The sequence below is a fragment of the Falco rusticolus genome, chromosome 10 (assembly GCF_015220075.1).
Source record: "Falco rusticolus isolate bFalRus1 chromosome 10, bFalRus1.pri, whole genome shotgun sequence".
Taxonomy (NCBI): Eukaryota; Metazoa; Chordata; class Aves; order Falconiformes; family Falconidae; genus Falco; species Falco rusticolus.
Genome location: NC_051196.1, coordinates 7,661,572 through 7,675,512, shown reverse-complemented (window position 1 = coordinate 7,675,512; position 13,941 = coordinate 7,661,572). Strand labels below are relative to the sequence as shown.

The following is a 13,941-nucleotide window of genomic DNA, read 5'->3' as shown; positions in this document are numbered from 1 at the left end:
AGACCTGATGCAATACAGATTTGGCTGCAGTTGCCTTGCAGGAGAAATTTTATTTTTGCCTTAGCCCAGAGAGCTCCAGGTTTAAGAATGCTCACTGGGCGGGAAGGCTAAAGGGGTTAAGGAAATAAAGCACAACAGAGGTGACCTATAGGAACTTTCATTGTTATATAGAGCCTTGATGAGTGAAATGAGAGGAATTGCTCTCCATCATGAAAGGCTGAAATGCCGAGGGAGCAATTGCAAATTAATCTATTAAGAATAAGCAGGAGGTTGAACAGTGTGATTCAGAAGGATGGAAATATACGGAATAAACTGCAATGTAAAGTCACAATGATTTCTAAACACAACCTTAAAGGCATCAACCTATGATTTTTAAAATGAAATGGATTTTTATATAACTGTATATATATGTGAGACAAAGTTTAAGCAAACAAAATGGGCCTGTCTCTATGCAGCTACTCCCAACATTTCTGATGACTGGACCTGAATGGTAAGTTCTGTTCTGATCTGTGTGCCTTTAACAAGAACCATGTGCCAGGAATTTTTCTTTTTTAAAAGATACGCCAATAAAAAGCCTCACAGGCAGTTTTCTCTGTGGTGATTTTCCTGTTTTACTGTGACATTTTTAACTTGAATTTAGTGTTTGTAAAAGGTGCTATTTGACAGCATTGTGTAACTGAAAGCCTCTTCTTATTGACAGATCATGCACACTCAAGGCTGGGGACGTTTCTCTATGTCAGCCTGGTGAGGCACACCCCTGCAGCCTGAAGGAACCAACTTCCAGGAGGAAAAATGGTAAGTCCACGTCAGTCAATCCAGTCTTAACATTAAATGTCACTGTGTGATTATTTTTAAAGAGCTCGCATCCAAAGGATTAGGAGAGAGGCATGAAAAGTTACTCAAGTGACCGGACTGCATGGGTTATTTTTTCTGTTCCCGAGCAGTGGCTGCAGCTTTCTGGAGTGTTCATGTTTTGTCCACTAGTGGCTGGAGTAAGACTTGACACAGGTTACTGAGTACATATTGGTGCAGCTGATCATGTAGGATGTAGCTGCCTCTCACTGTGGTACTTGGGAAGTGAGGGTCTGTTGTTTGCTCAGTGCCCAACCCTGACACCAGTCTTTAGGCCTGAATGTTAATCATTTCATGAAGCTTACATAGTTTCAGACTTTTACCTTTGCCAGCTTATTATAGTCAAGGAAGATGAGATGTGACTATGCTGAGATACAACCCCCAGTGATGGCACTTTATAATACTGTATAACTGGAGGATTGCTATTGTAGGCAGAGAAAAAGGCAATAAAGCAGCATTGATATCCTGCCTGCCCTCTTATAGGAGTTATTGAATCAAACCTACCAGAACTGCCAGACAAACAATTTGCAGCTGCAGTCTGAAGCCTGACAATGACACAGAATCAAAAAGAAATAGTTGGAGTGCATGGGCTTGTGAACTCCTCTGCGACCCACCACAGCAGGCTCCGTAGGATTGTTCTGCTCTTTCTGGTCCTCTCCCTGTACAAATCCTTCTCTTTACCTCCCTTTTCCTCTCTCTTCCATTTTCTCTCCTATGTCTTGCCATTTTCAGTTTCTCACACCTCCCCCCCAGCTTTTCTTTCTCTCTCTCATTGCCTCACTCTTTCCTTCTGTTGCCTCCAATATACCTCTTGCCTCTTGTGTGCCCCCCTCTGTTTCTCGTTGTTTACGTTTCCCTAAATGTTTTCCTTATTTTTGATTAATTTAATTTCCCCCCACTGTTTCCCATACTGTCTCCTATTCTCCCTTCCCTGCTGTACCTTTTTACAATTTAATTTCCCCCTCCATATTATTGCTTGTTGTTTCTCCTTTTCCTGCCAATTCTTCTACCTTCATTTTTCTTGAGCACTTTTAGCCAGTAGCTGAGCTCTGTGTTGCTTTTACTCCTCAGATGTGAGGATTTAAACCTTTCCTGTCCACCAGGATTTCCAAAGTGCCAATCCAGCGCAACTAAGGGGAACTGATGGGGTTTGGCTCTAACGTCTATGAAGAGAGAGACTGCAAAAGCCAGCGTAACAGTAGCACTCGCAAATGCTCTGTGGCTTGTGAGCCAGGCCTACACTCATAGTTGGATTCAAAACTTATCAAATTAATGGGATCTGGATCAGACCTGCAAGTAACCGTCTCCTTATCAGACTTCTGTCCTTTATTTTAATAGCAAACTCAATGCTGTTTCTTACAGTATACAGTTTCGCTTTGGCTCAGGGCATTCTATTGTTTTTAATAATTATTATTCTAAAGCACATACAATGTATGTAGGGTTCAATGGAAAGGGGTCATATTATGAAATACATTCAAGCTCATATATAGAAAAAACCCACTTCCTAGGTTTTGCATGCTCATAACAGTTTTCTGCTATTTTGGGGAAGATTTTTCCATTCCTTTTCTTCTTTTATAAAGCACGGGCTAACCATTACCCTTCTAAGCTTTAGAAGCACAGTATTCTAAATGACTGGCAGGAAGATAGATAGTACACAAATTGTTTTGGTTTGGTTTGTTGTTGGGTTTTTTGGGGGGTTTTTTTTGCACCACTCATAACTGGCAGGGTCAGGTTTTCTTCAAGGATTTTTTTTTTTCAGTTTCTTTGGGTTTTTTACGTTCTTTGGTTTACTTATTTTCTTTGTTCCCTTTCCCCACCCACTTCCACTTAAGAACATTTGTTGTTCTTCGTGACAGTATTTGTGCACTTTCTATTAAAAAGTGGTTGCTGTTAATTGGCAGTTATATATTCTGTGAGAGCCCCACCACAAAGTGACCTCTCGTGAGGAGCCTACTACCAAGGCCAACTCCCATTGCTCTTCTCTAGGCACAGCAGGGCAGTCCCATCCTTGGAGGGCTCTGGGGCTGTAGAACTGTCAGAGAAAGGGAACAGATTGCTCACCATCCCATAGCTGACCACTAGCAGTCCCAGGAATCAAGTCAAGCCCAGATCTTGTTGACAGGATGCCGCCTCTCCTTGTCTAAAATTATGCATAATATAAGCATGAAAGAAACTCTTCCTTCCTCTTCTATTTACCTGCTTCCTTCTGTCTCTCCAGCTACTGCTCCTGTGGAGTTCGGTGCTGGTGAAAATGGAAAAAAATCAGTGCCTGTGTAAGCTAACCCTTTCTGCTCTGATCGGATTTTTCTCCTTTTGTCCGCTTCTTTGTTTGATTTAAAACCTTAAACCCCTTGAAGGTTTTCCAGTAAGATTTTGAGCACAGTTTGGAATGGGGGGAGCAGTCAGAGCATTACCTAAAAGGTCCTTATTTATTTTTAGCTAATGGCAGAGGAGGGCTGATTGGATTAGTCCAGCAATGTGAGTACCTGATGCAGCCTGCTATCAACATGTCAACAGAGGAAGGGTTAAGTACAGTTTTTTTCACTTTCTCTCACCTCTTTTACCTCTCCTGCTTTGCCTTTCTTCACCTAGTAACTGACACTTGCAACAGCAGTGAAAATTCCTGGGCATGTTCTGGTGCTGGTCAATACAGGAGTAAATCTCACAGTCCCTCCCACTGTTTCACATTTGCCACCTAACAGCAGTGGATGCTCAGGAAGACCAAGGGGTGACGTTTTAAAGCTTTAGACCGGGCTTTAGCCATGTGACATCTATTAAAGCAATTGGGAGCCAGGTGGCTAAAACCCAGTGCAATTCATTGTAATGGTACCCCTGAGAGTGCCCATCTCCTTTTAGCACTACTATTGATTAGGCAATTCTTGACTTTGAGGAACAAAATTGGTGTGTGCATCAAGGTTCTTTTCCTCAATTTGGCCTGGTTTGAAATTAATCGTTCACCTTGAGCATTTTTGTAAGCAGCTTTAAGCTTCAATAAATTTCAGTGTGATTTGATTTTTCTATCACCTTTCTCTGTGGAGGGCTGTTGTTTACTAGACTTCTCTAGGACATCTCCAGAGCTGTTTGGTCTTTATCCTCATCTCCCGCATTGATCTTGGTATGTTGTCCAGTGTGATTGTCCAAGCTTGGTAAAATGCTGGGGGGTTTATTTAATGGCTGCACACAGTGTACGGTCGGCAGCACTGAGGCCAACGGGTACTTGGTTTTCAGTAGGAGCGATGCGTTTGATGAGGTAGACCTTGTTACGTTTTAGAATATTGTCCAGACCCTGCCTCTGTCTTGACTGAAATGATGTGGTATTCTTAGAGGGAGCACGTAAACCATGAGAGCGTTCCTCCTAATTTCAGAAACTCTTCATGAGTATTTGATATTTACTAGGGAGTGAAATGCCACACAAAGGTACGTGTATGTATACTTACGTATGTCAGAAGGTGAAAATATGTAAAAATAAGGAAGACAGTTCCCCAGCCCTCCTACATTTCACACTTCCCTTCCAAAATATTCCCTGTTCCTCTTTATTTCTCTAGAGTGCAGGAGGATTCTTCAGCATGTTGTGTCATCATTTGCGGAGAGACAGGGCAGGCTGTGAGGATGTGCCCTTTGCTTTGGGAGTCTGGTGCATTACAGTTATTTATACGGATTTTTCCATGTGTTTCTTTTGGGTGTCCTAGAGTACTCCTGTTAAAATTAGGTAATGCTAAGTACTGGCAACCACAAGTGACTAGCATTGAATAGCTTTTTCCTGCAATAAAACCCAAAGTGAAAGCTGGGCTGGTCCTACATAGAAAAAGTCATCAAGCCAGTCCGGTACTTCAGCAGCTAGGTGAATCTGTGTGGAGACTCTGTAGAGTGTGCTGCTGCAACACTTCTCTCAGTGCTGTTCCTCACCTCCTTGTAGCCCTCTTGCTCTTATGAGTACCCAGGCTGGAGAAGGTGGTATTTAACATTTCTGTGTTGCTGGAAGACCTTTGTTGGGATGTTTGTGATGTGGAATGAGATGCAAACAGTATTAGAGATAGAAAGGAGGTTCAGAAACATTGGCTTCAGAAAGAGGAGTGTTTCTTATTCTTGTTTCTGTTCAAAATGGAATAAAGCAGCTCCTGAGGTGTCACAGGCAACCTAGGAAGTCCATCACCTCCTTGCCAAAGAATGTAGGTTTAGGAGCCCCACAAGTGTTTTTATAAGACATGCCTGTCTGTGTTGAGCTGGGAGGTTGTCAAAGCCTAAAACATTCTGTTTGAACAAGCTGGTGTACTGCAATGAGAAGTTGTTTCATCTGAAAATTCAATCAGTTCTACTGAAAATTCAGCTCATCATGATCTGAGTGTGAAATGTGATGCCAGTATTACAGGGACAGCATAACTGTAGGACTTTGATGGAGCTCTGAGAACAAGAAAACTATGCATCAACTCTCTCACTCCAGGCAAGTTAAATGGAAGGTTTTCTGGAAGGATTTTTAGAAATCTCAGCAGAATGGCAAATTCCAATCTCAGTTAATTTTTTTTATTTATTTTTTTTTTTTTGTGAAACAACACAGAACACAAGTAGTGCCGAAACATGAATACTGAAAAAATCTGAGCTTGATTGCCCAACCCTATGTAAAAATACATGTAACTTTAGTATTGAAGGCCTTGCCAAACTAATTAATGAAACAATTAATTTTCTACATTCTACCTTTTAAACATCCTGTGTATGTCATTAGATTCTCAGAAATCAGTATGGCGGATCTCCCAGGAAAAGGTATTTGATCTCTAAATTACTGTTGTTGTAAAAAAATGCATCTATAGGCTCTTTTACATTCAAAGTTCATGTTATTTCACAAGGTCTGAGATGTGTAAAGAACTTTGTATTAAAACCTTTCCTATTTTAATTGAGGTTCATCAGTCATGCATCTGAAACTGGTGTTTTTCCACAAATATTTTAAGCAAAAATAGCTTCTGTGCATAGAAATAAAACAGATGTTCCCCATGTAGGTAGCACTTGCCATATAGGAGGTACTGCAGACTTAAAAATGCTGAAGGCCAGAAGGGGTGCTCCTTCTTCCAGAGTTCGCTGAGTGGGCTCATGATCTGAGGGTCTCACTCTGTCCTGCAAGATTGTTTCCATTTTACAGACTGAAACAGGGGGCCAAAGAGGTTGGGAGAGCAGAGTCGCACTTTGGTGGTGAGAGAGGAGAATGTGCGTGTAGCTCTCTTCAGCTGGCTTTTGCTTATTTGGCATTGTGCTCTTTTGAGCTGAATTGCTAGCTCATTTTCCAGACTCGGGGGGAACAGCAGAGATCAACAGTGATAGGAGGAATTAATACCAAATTTGGTTCTACATGTGGCGCGATCCTGTTTACTTGCGAAGAACGTACAATGTCCCATTGCTTTTCCTGAGTGCAGAAAAGATTCTACAGTGGGTAATGTATTTGCTATCAGGTCTAAAACATCCCTGAACCAACACTTATCTACTCCTGTCATTTTTGGGTTTGTATTTTCCCCCCAGCTCATGCTTAGGTGTGTCTGAAATCTTTGACCTGCCTGTTTCACCATTGCAATAGCAATTTTGAAGGTAACCATTTAACTAATCTGCTGCTTAAAATGCCTTGTGATCTCTCCGTTTTGGATAATGGCTCCTGTTGCTTCATGTAGCTGATTTCATAAAGGACCTTATTTTTTCCTGTGTCCTAAATAAAGGGCTGTAAATGTGTCCACAGATCTAAGCAAGGCTTCATTAACTTCTTCACAGGAAAATGTTTAAGCATGTTGAAGTGTTCATTATAATATAAAAGTGAGAAACGGTTGTGTCCGGGTATTCTTAGCCAAGATAAAACATTCCTGCTTCCCCTGGCCTCAATGGAGCAGCACTGTATTATGTCAACAGAAGCTGTTGTCTATTAGTAGTTTCACTCCAGTCAGCAATGTCAACTCTTGATCATTGTTTTTCTTCCCCTTGTTCTCTGTCGAGGCAGTTTTTGTCCACACATTCAAATGCAGGCTCAGGAGGATTTTTCTTAATTCTCCATATAAAAAATTGAGCAAGCGGGCATCATCTACTTAAGAGAACTGATGTCAATTCCTGTGACCAAAGGACTGCTCTCCTCAGTGCTACAGTTATTCTCCATAAACACTGAAGTTCATTGGTGACCTCTTCAGTATGGTACATTTCATAGTATCAAAGAAACAAGTGAGTCGCAACTGCTCTACTAAAATTTGTTTCCTGTCCTCTAATCTGGGATGCATCTCTCAGTAAAACAGGCAGGGGAGGTTTCTTGATAGTTCTGTCAACAGTTCCCCGCAGAAACTGCAAAAGATAGATCCCATGTCAGTCCATAAAACTGAAGAGTTTTCCCAGAAGTGCTGGAGGCAGATGCCTGCGTCTTCTCTTCTACTTTTACCGTGGAGATAAGCGGCAAACGTACCAAGCTGCATTAAACACTTATGGCTTGGTTTTGCCAGGAGATAGTACAGGTGGTTTTGTGCCTTCCAGTGTATTGGTGTCCCAAATCCTAGGAAGAGGAGTGACAAAGCAAGGTGACAAGGCTGTTACACCAGACTAGTCCTGAGGCATCCAGCTAAAACAATGTTTAGCAGTGCCCAAGGAAGGAATGTATTTAAGAGAACTGTAACGTCTCAGTTTTTGCACCGTGCTGCCTGTGCCTTTCCCCTTGGGGGGGCCAGGATCTTCAGCTTAGTCTAGCAGGGTGCTCTGGGAGGCATCCTTGAACACGGCATCCCTGAGGAAGAGTGCATTACTGAGGAATGTGTTTAGATGACACATTGCAGTTCTCAGTGGGGAAGTTTTAGTCTGATTTTCTGTGGAATAGAATACCCAAGAACAGAATAAAATCAGCATTTGGAAAACATTCTGTCCCTCTCTACACTGATTTTCCAAAGCTGCTTTTCACTGCATGCCTAGAAGGTCCCATTCAATTAGGAAATGTAGAAGTGCGTGTACATGGTTTAAAGCAGTGCATGGGAGGCTGTTCTATTTTCCAGGATTTTAAAGAATGTGACCACAGAGGATATCAATACAGATTTGTGGGATCATCTTAGAAAAGGTTGAATATAAAGTTTTGTTTGCAAATACATATGCCATCAAAACTTGATTTACCAATGCTGTTTACCATTTGATCAGATAAAAGGATATTAGCTCTTAAAAATGAGACACAAACTGAATTCCCTTTTCAGTGCAGTATGTAATAATACTGTATTTCTCTGGGCTTGTATGGCTCCTTTTGTCATCTGAACAGACACATGCAGAAGTAGCCTTTGAGCCCCTTCCTGCTGTTTCAACATGACAGTTGCTTAAAACAGCAGAGGGCCAGGTGTAAAGGGTGTTACAAAGCTTTGAGATGTCCTCTGGCAGTATTTGTTTCTGTGGTTTAAATGCTCCTGCCTGCAGCTATTCCCCTGCTCCACTGCTGGAATTAACTACCAGTGGGCAGAGAGCAACCCATGCAATGCTCCCCCAGCACCTCTGACGCTGTGCCCTGATGTGGGGATGCAGAGGCAGGTCTTGCTCTGCCTGGGCTGGTAGTGAGTGGCTGGGACAGCAGTGCCTGGGACCACCACAGCAGCATTCCCAGGAGGCTGTCATCGTTAGGATCATGGCTCCATTTTTATATGGAGGCTTGGTCCAAATCAGAATAACACACACACACACAGAGTTCTTATTGTGTATTACAAAGCAATAACATCGAGCCTAATCCAAAGTTTACTCCACTGGTGGTTTTTTTTTAGCTGCACTGAGCTCTGAAAGAAACCCAATAAATAACCTATGAGCAAAATTGTATAGAACGATCAACATGCAACTGTCATGCTGTGTTTGCCTCATGTCATTAGTCATGATGAAAACCTGCATAATTCTGGAGCAGAACAACAATTTCCACACAGCAAATTGCAGATTGTGTTTGCCAACCCACAAAACATCACAATATTTATTTTGAAACTTTATAATGCTATCAAGGGCAAATTCACTTTACCCGTACAATAGCTCTGTTGAGACAACTTAGATTATGCATGCGAGAAGAAGGCAGAACTTGGCTCTGGGCACAAGAAAAGCAAAGCTGGTTTCCTCCTGTGGTAGAAATAGGGAATGTATAAGCACAGAACTGGGGAGGTACGTTACTAGCAAGCATACCACCAGGGACCTGGGGAGAAACATCAGGATACAATTAAGATAATGATACTCTGGCTCCCCAAATTCGTACCTTGTTCACCTTCCTACCTTGGTCATTTGGAAAGACTGCCTTTCTGCTGGTTTCACGCAAAGCACAGCATTCCCCAGTGCACCTCTGTACTTCTGCAGATCAAATTTATCCATGGTATGAATGAGCTTACCATTGTCAGAAAGAGCAGCGCCATTTCTTGGAGTTAGAGCCACTGAAAAACTAGTTTGTATGTCAGATTTTTGAATTTGGGTTATTGAAGGATTTTTTAAAGTTAATTTTATTATTTCACACTGCAGACATCACTGGGTTTAGGTTCAGTTTTAGGTGGAAAGGTGTTTTGGATTTTTTTAACATTCCATCACCTATCTTGACAGATTCTGTGTGCCAGAGGCAGTCATCTTAACCCTGGATCAAAACCTAATCTCTCCTACTTTTGTAAAACCTTTTCCTCTAATTCTCTCTCTAGTAAATTATATTCTGTTCTTTGCCCTTGAATAATTTAAAAACGTATAGAATAAAGTCTGCAGGGTGGGGGGTGGGGTGGGGGTGTCTTTTCCATTGAGCCATACCTGGTAATCAAAATACTGCATTCATATCTTGCTGCAGTGATCTCATTTCTATTGGGACAGCACTCCTGTGAGCACAGGCCCGTGTTGTGTTCATCCTGTTACAACCAGATAAACTCATAATGTAGACAGATAAGAGCTATGCTCATTAATCTATTAATTGCCTATTGTCAGTTGTCAATATGTTTCGCTTGATGGGAAGCCGGAAGATTAGTTTGTATTGTGAAGATGTAGATTTTTGTTCTGTATTACTATTATTTTATTTTGATGTGTGGAATACTATGAAATGACATTCAAGCTGGTAGTGTCTCACCCGAACAGAGTAGAGCTGGCTGCTTTTTAAGTTTCGGAAACCAGAAAAATGCTATGCCCCAAATGGCTGTAAAATAAAAAGCATATTTTTCAATCAGAGGACCCTGCAAGAGCTGTGACTGTGTTGAGTAACACATTTTTTATGATGGGCATTCAGGACATCCTTAAAATCAACACAGCCTGAGATACCCTGATTTCCCGGGGAAGCTGAAACTCTGTGGGGACTTCATTGTTCGCTGGAAATTTGAGACTGATTTTGTCGGTGACTGGAGCTGCTGGAGCAAGTTTTTATTATAATTGTGTGACCTTTAATACACCATGAAGAGATTTCAAGTTCTCTATTTTTCTAGCCTATAACAAATCAAATGTTTAACTATAATGTACAGTCACCAAGTTTACACCTTAAGAAGGGTGATTTTCAAGGGCTTATCTCTACAAAGAACAGTGGAGCAGAGACAGTTTCAAAAAAAGGAAAAAAAAAGGAAGGGAGAGGAACATCATAGAACCACTTTACAGACCTATTTGAATCACAGCTTTAAGTCATTTATATCATGGCCAAAAAGCGCATCCATGTGTGCATTTAATAATGACGGCCAATTCTGAACAGAGACTGGAATTTTTTCTCTCCATGGCAGGAAGCAAAAAAACCCCTCACTGTTTCTGCGTTGGTAACTTGACCTGTTTGAATTACTTTATTACTTGTGAGACTATCAGCCAGGTGGCCAGCATTTAAACTCTGAGGACAGATCTGGGAATTGATTTCTGTGGAACTACCATAGTTAAGAGCAGCTGATGATTAGGCAGGTCAGGTGTTTTCTAGGCACACTCAGGCAGCTCTGTCTGTCAAATAGCAGCTCATCAGTGGGGCAGTGATCTTCATGCTATCTCTGCACAGGTTTGAAGGGTACAGGCAGCTCTTCCATACTGTCCAGGACACGTAACGGTGCTACATGCCTGGGCATAAGAACCTGCCATCCTTATTTTCTGCTGTGACATGAGGAAAGCGGTTTATTACCTCAAGGTAGACAAGGTGTGTTCCTGTCTGGCTGCAGTCATCCCAGTGATGGGTGTGGGAGTCAGTCCACAAGATCTAGGAGACCCTGTTGTTATTATCAAGGATGGTCACATAGAAGAGCATTTAATTGGATGCATTTTCTCATGATGCATGGTGGGAGACATGGGGGTTTAGTTCAAATTTTCAAGGAAAAAAAAAAGTTACTGTAATGTGTGTGGGTCTTTTAATATCCAGGAAAAATCTATTTTCTCTCATTGTTTTACTCTTCTGGGCTTCTTTCATTCTGCAAAAAAAGTTAAGGAGGGAAATGCATTTAAATTAAATGAAATTACATGAAAGAAGAAAGGATAAAAAAAAATCTCCCTTTCCGCTGAAAACAGGTCAAACCCCCTTAAAGTAAGGAAATTACTTTTCTCAAATATCATTGATGTTTTAGCTTATATTTCCCCTCATTTTGGAAAGTCGATATGATTTCACTCTTTTCATCTCCTCTAACTTCTCCAGAAGAGAATGGGTTTTGGAATGCGACACAAGAGCAAAAGGTAAAATAGGAAACACAGAAAAATCTCTGGGTATCGTTCAGGTATCTGTATTCACTGGACACCAGCTGGATATTTGTATTCAGTGCTTCAAAGGTAGAAAATGATAGAAAGGTGTGATTGGAAGTTTAATGCTTTGAAAACTTACTTAAGAATAAATGTGATCCATTTAAATGCCTGCAAAATAGAAAAATTCAAAATTAGGAATTTCTCACATCTGCCTGTTTCAACAAACTTTTTTGCTTTTACATAAGTGAAGTATGGCTGGGCTCAGAGGACCCCGCACACAAAGTACATGTCATATCTTCTCCCTGAGTATTTATTCACTGATGAAGACTGAATTGCAGAGGGATTAAAGGCCTCGCTTCTGGTCCCGCAGGAAATACATGGCAGAGTCTTGGAATGGAACCAGCTCTCCCAAGTCCCAGATGAATGCCTTAACCAAAATCTCACCCTTCATTATCATACTTTGTTTTTCTTTCTTTCCTATGTCTTCTCTAAAAATGTCTTTTGTTTGGTTCGTTGAGGTCAGCGGTCTCAGCTTGTTGCAAGTACCACAGATTTTCACCCTTTACGTTTTTTTCTTTTTCTCTTTGTACATTACGTATATATTGAGTTGCTAGCTCTGCATTTCTTCTTGCTCCCAGATGTCCCCCTACTGTGCAGAAGGTGACAGCTTCAGGAGCACAATGTTTTGTCATTTTTGACCTGTGGGATAGTGCACACCCCTTTTTAGCCCATGTCCCATTGTAAGTCAACCCCTTTTGATCCAGTCTCCATCCCCTTTTATTGACCAGCTCCCCTATTTCCACTAAATGTTTCAACCCTGCTGCCTGCGCCCTTTGTGCTTTCTTTAATTCTCAATATTTCTGCAGCAGGACTGAGTCTGCCATCAGTTTGTTTAGTAGAGCAGAAGACAAAGCCAGGCTGGTGCTGCTGCTGTTGAATAGGTCATCGGTGACAACAACCGGTGCTGCAGAAGTTAGCTCCCACTGACATTGTTTTCAGTCCACTTGAATGGAAGCTCCTGGGAGTCTTTCTTTAAAGAGCCCAGGGGTGAGGAAGGCAGGAAAATAGAAAAGGAAGATAATAATTATAGCAATAACACTCCAACTTTCTCAGCTGTGCGTGGACTTGGCTAATCGAAATGAGAAGTACCTTGGGTGCCTGTAGATGGGGTAGGTTAAGAGGTTGTTCTTTTGTCCCGCCATGGCCTCTGCAGTGCGGGGCAGTGACTACCTGTATCTCTAGATTTTTCTCTCCGTTGTTAGGTTAGGTGCTGTCATCTTCAGAAGCAAGATCTTTTTCATAAGCACTTGACCTTATTGAATGAGGTATAGCCCTGACCAGGAAGGGAAGTGAACCTTGTTGGGACCATCAAAGGAAGATCGCACCCAGTACTGCATCTCTGACTTCTCCTGACTGAGCTAAAGCTGTACCTCTGTGCTGGCTGACTGCAGAGCCATGCCTACCAGGAAAAGAGGGGAAAAAAAAATATATATTCTAGAATACATATCCCTCATCTTGAGAAAATTTCTAATTAAACAAATAGATTTTTAATTATACTGCAAGAGAACAATATATTCTATGTTTTGATCTAAATTAAGTCCACTTTATTTAGACACAATAGGAAATAGCAGCTGTCTGTCTTAGGGGCTGCTGAGGCTAAAACTGCGTTAGTCTCATAGGGCAAAACCATCTGAATTGTAGATATAGGAAATGATATGCATAAGTAAAGACAACATTGGTTGTAATGGACAAGACTAGTGAAACAGCTCTTTGTTAATCAGAAAGCCAGTTTCTTAAAAGGTAGTAGGCAAGTAGTTTTCATGGTTCACAACAGATATTCAGCCAGAAATTACAATGGAAATGTGAAAGAAGAGGTAGATGCTGAAAAATTTCACATCAATTTTTTAATGTACTTTGGGCCATGTAATGGATTTTCTTAAAGAACTCCAGATAATTAAGTCTTCATTCACAGATTTTGTAACTTAAGTTCTTGGGGGACATGGACTTTCTCTATCAAATACAAAATGCATTTTATGAGAAAAACTGGATGTAATTTTAATATAGAAGAAAAGGGGAAGAAGAGGGAGAGAAATACCAGTGTAGGAGTTCATGGACCAGTATAAATTTCTTTCTGTATTACAGTAAAGAACATGCAACTATAACTGGTCTTAAATGGTAGAAAATACCACTGAATATTTTTTTTTTCTTTCCTGAATATTTCCCGTTGAGGGTAAAAAGAAAACCTAATTACACAGTATGTACAAGTGCATATGCACATTTATTGTACACAATGCTTCAAGTTTTACACAGGCTGTTTACCTAAAGGAGTTGATTCTCATATAACTTTTTTTTTTTGGTTCTGCAAAAACTTTGAGATCTTGTAATAAATTTAATATAGCTGACCTGTATGGCAAAAGGCTCATTACGTAGTCTTACAGTTTGTATTTATGCAGAATACCGTCTGTTTTATTCAGT

General features: G+C 41.0%; 1 long non-coding RNA gene across 1 annotated transcript in view; it reads left to right on the top strand.

The window, feature by feature from the left end:
• LOC119154245 overlaps positions 1 to 13,941 on the top strand; it is a 109,882-nt gene that overhangs the window by 55,736 nt on the left and 40,205 nt on the right. The window contains exons 2-3 of the long non-coding RNA XR_005106397.1: positions 701 to 795; positions 3,292 to 3,376. This is a non-coding gene — a long non-coding RNA (uncharacterized LOC119154245). The remainder of the gene's footprint in view (positions 1 to 700; positions 796 to 3,291; positions 3,377 to 13,941) is intronic.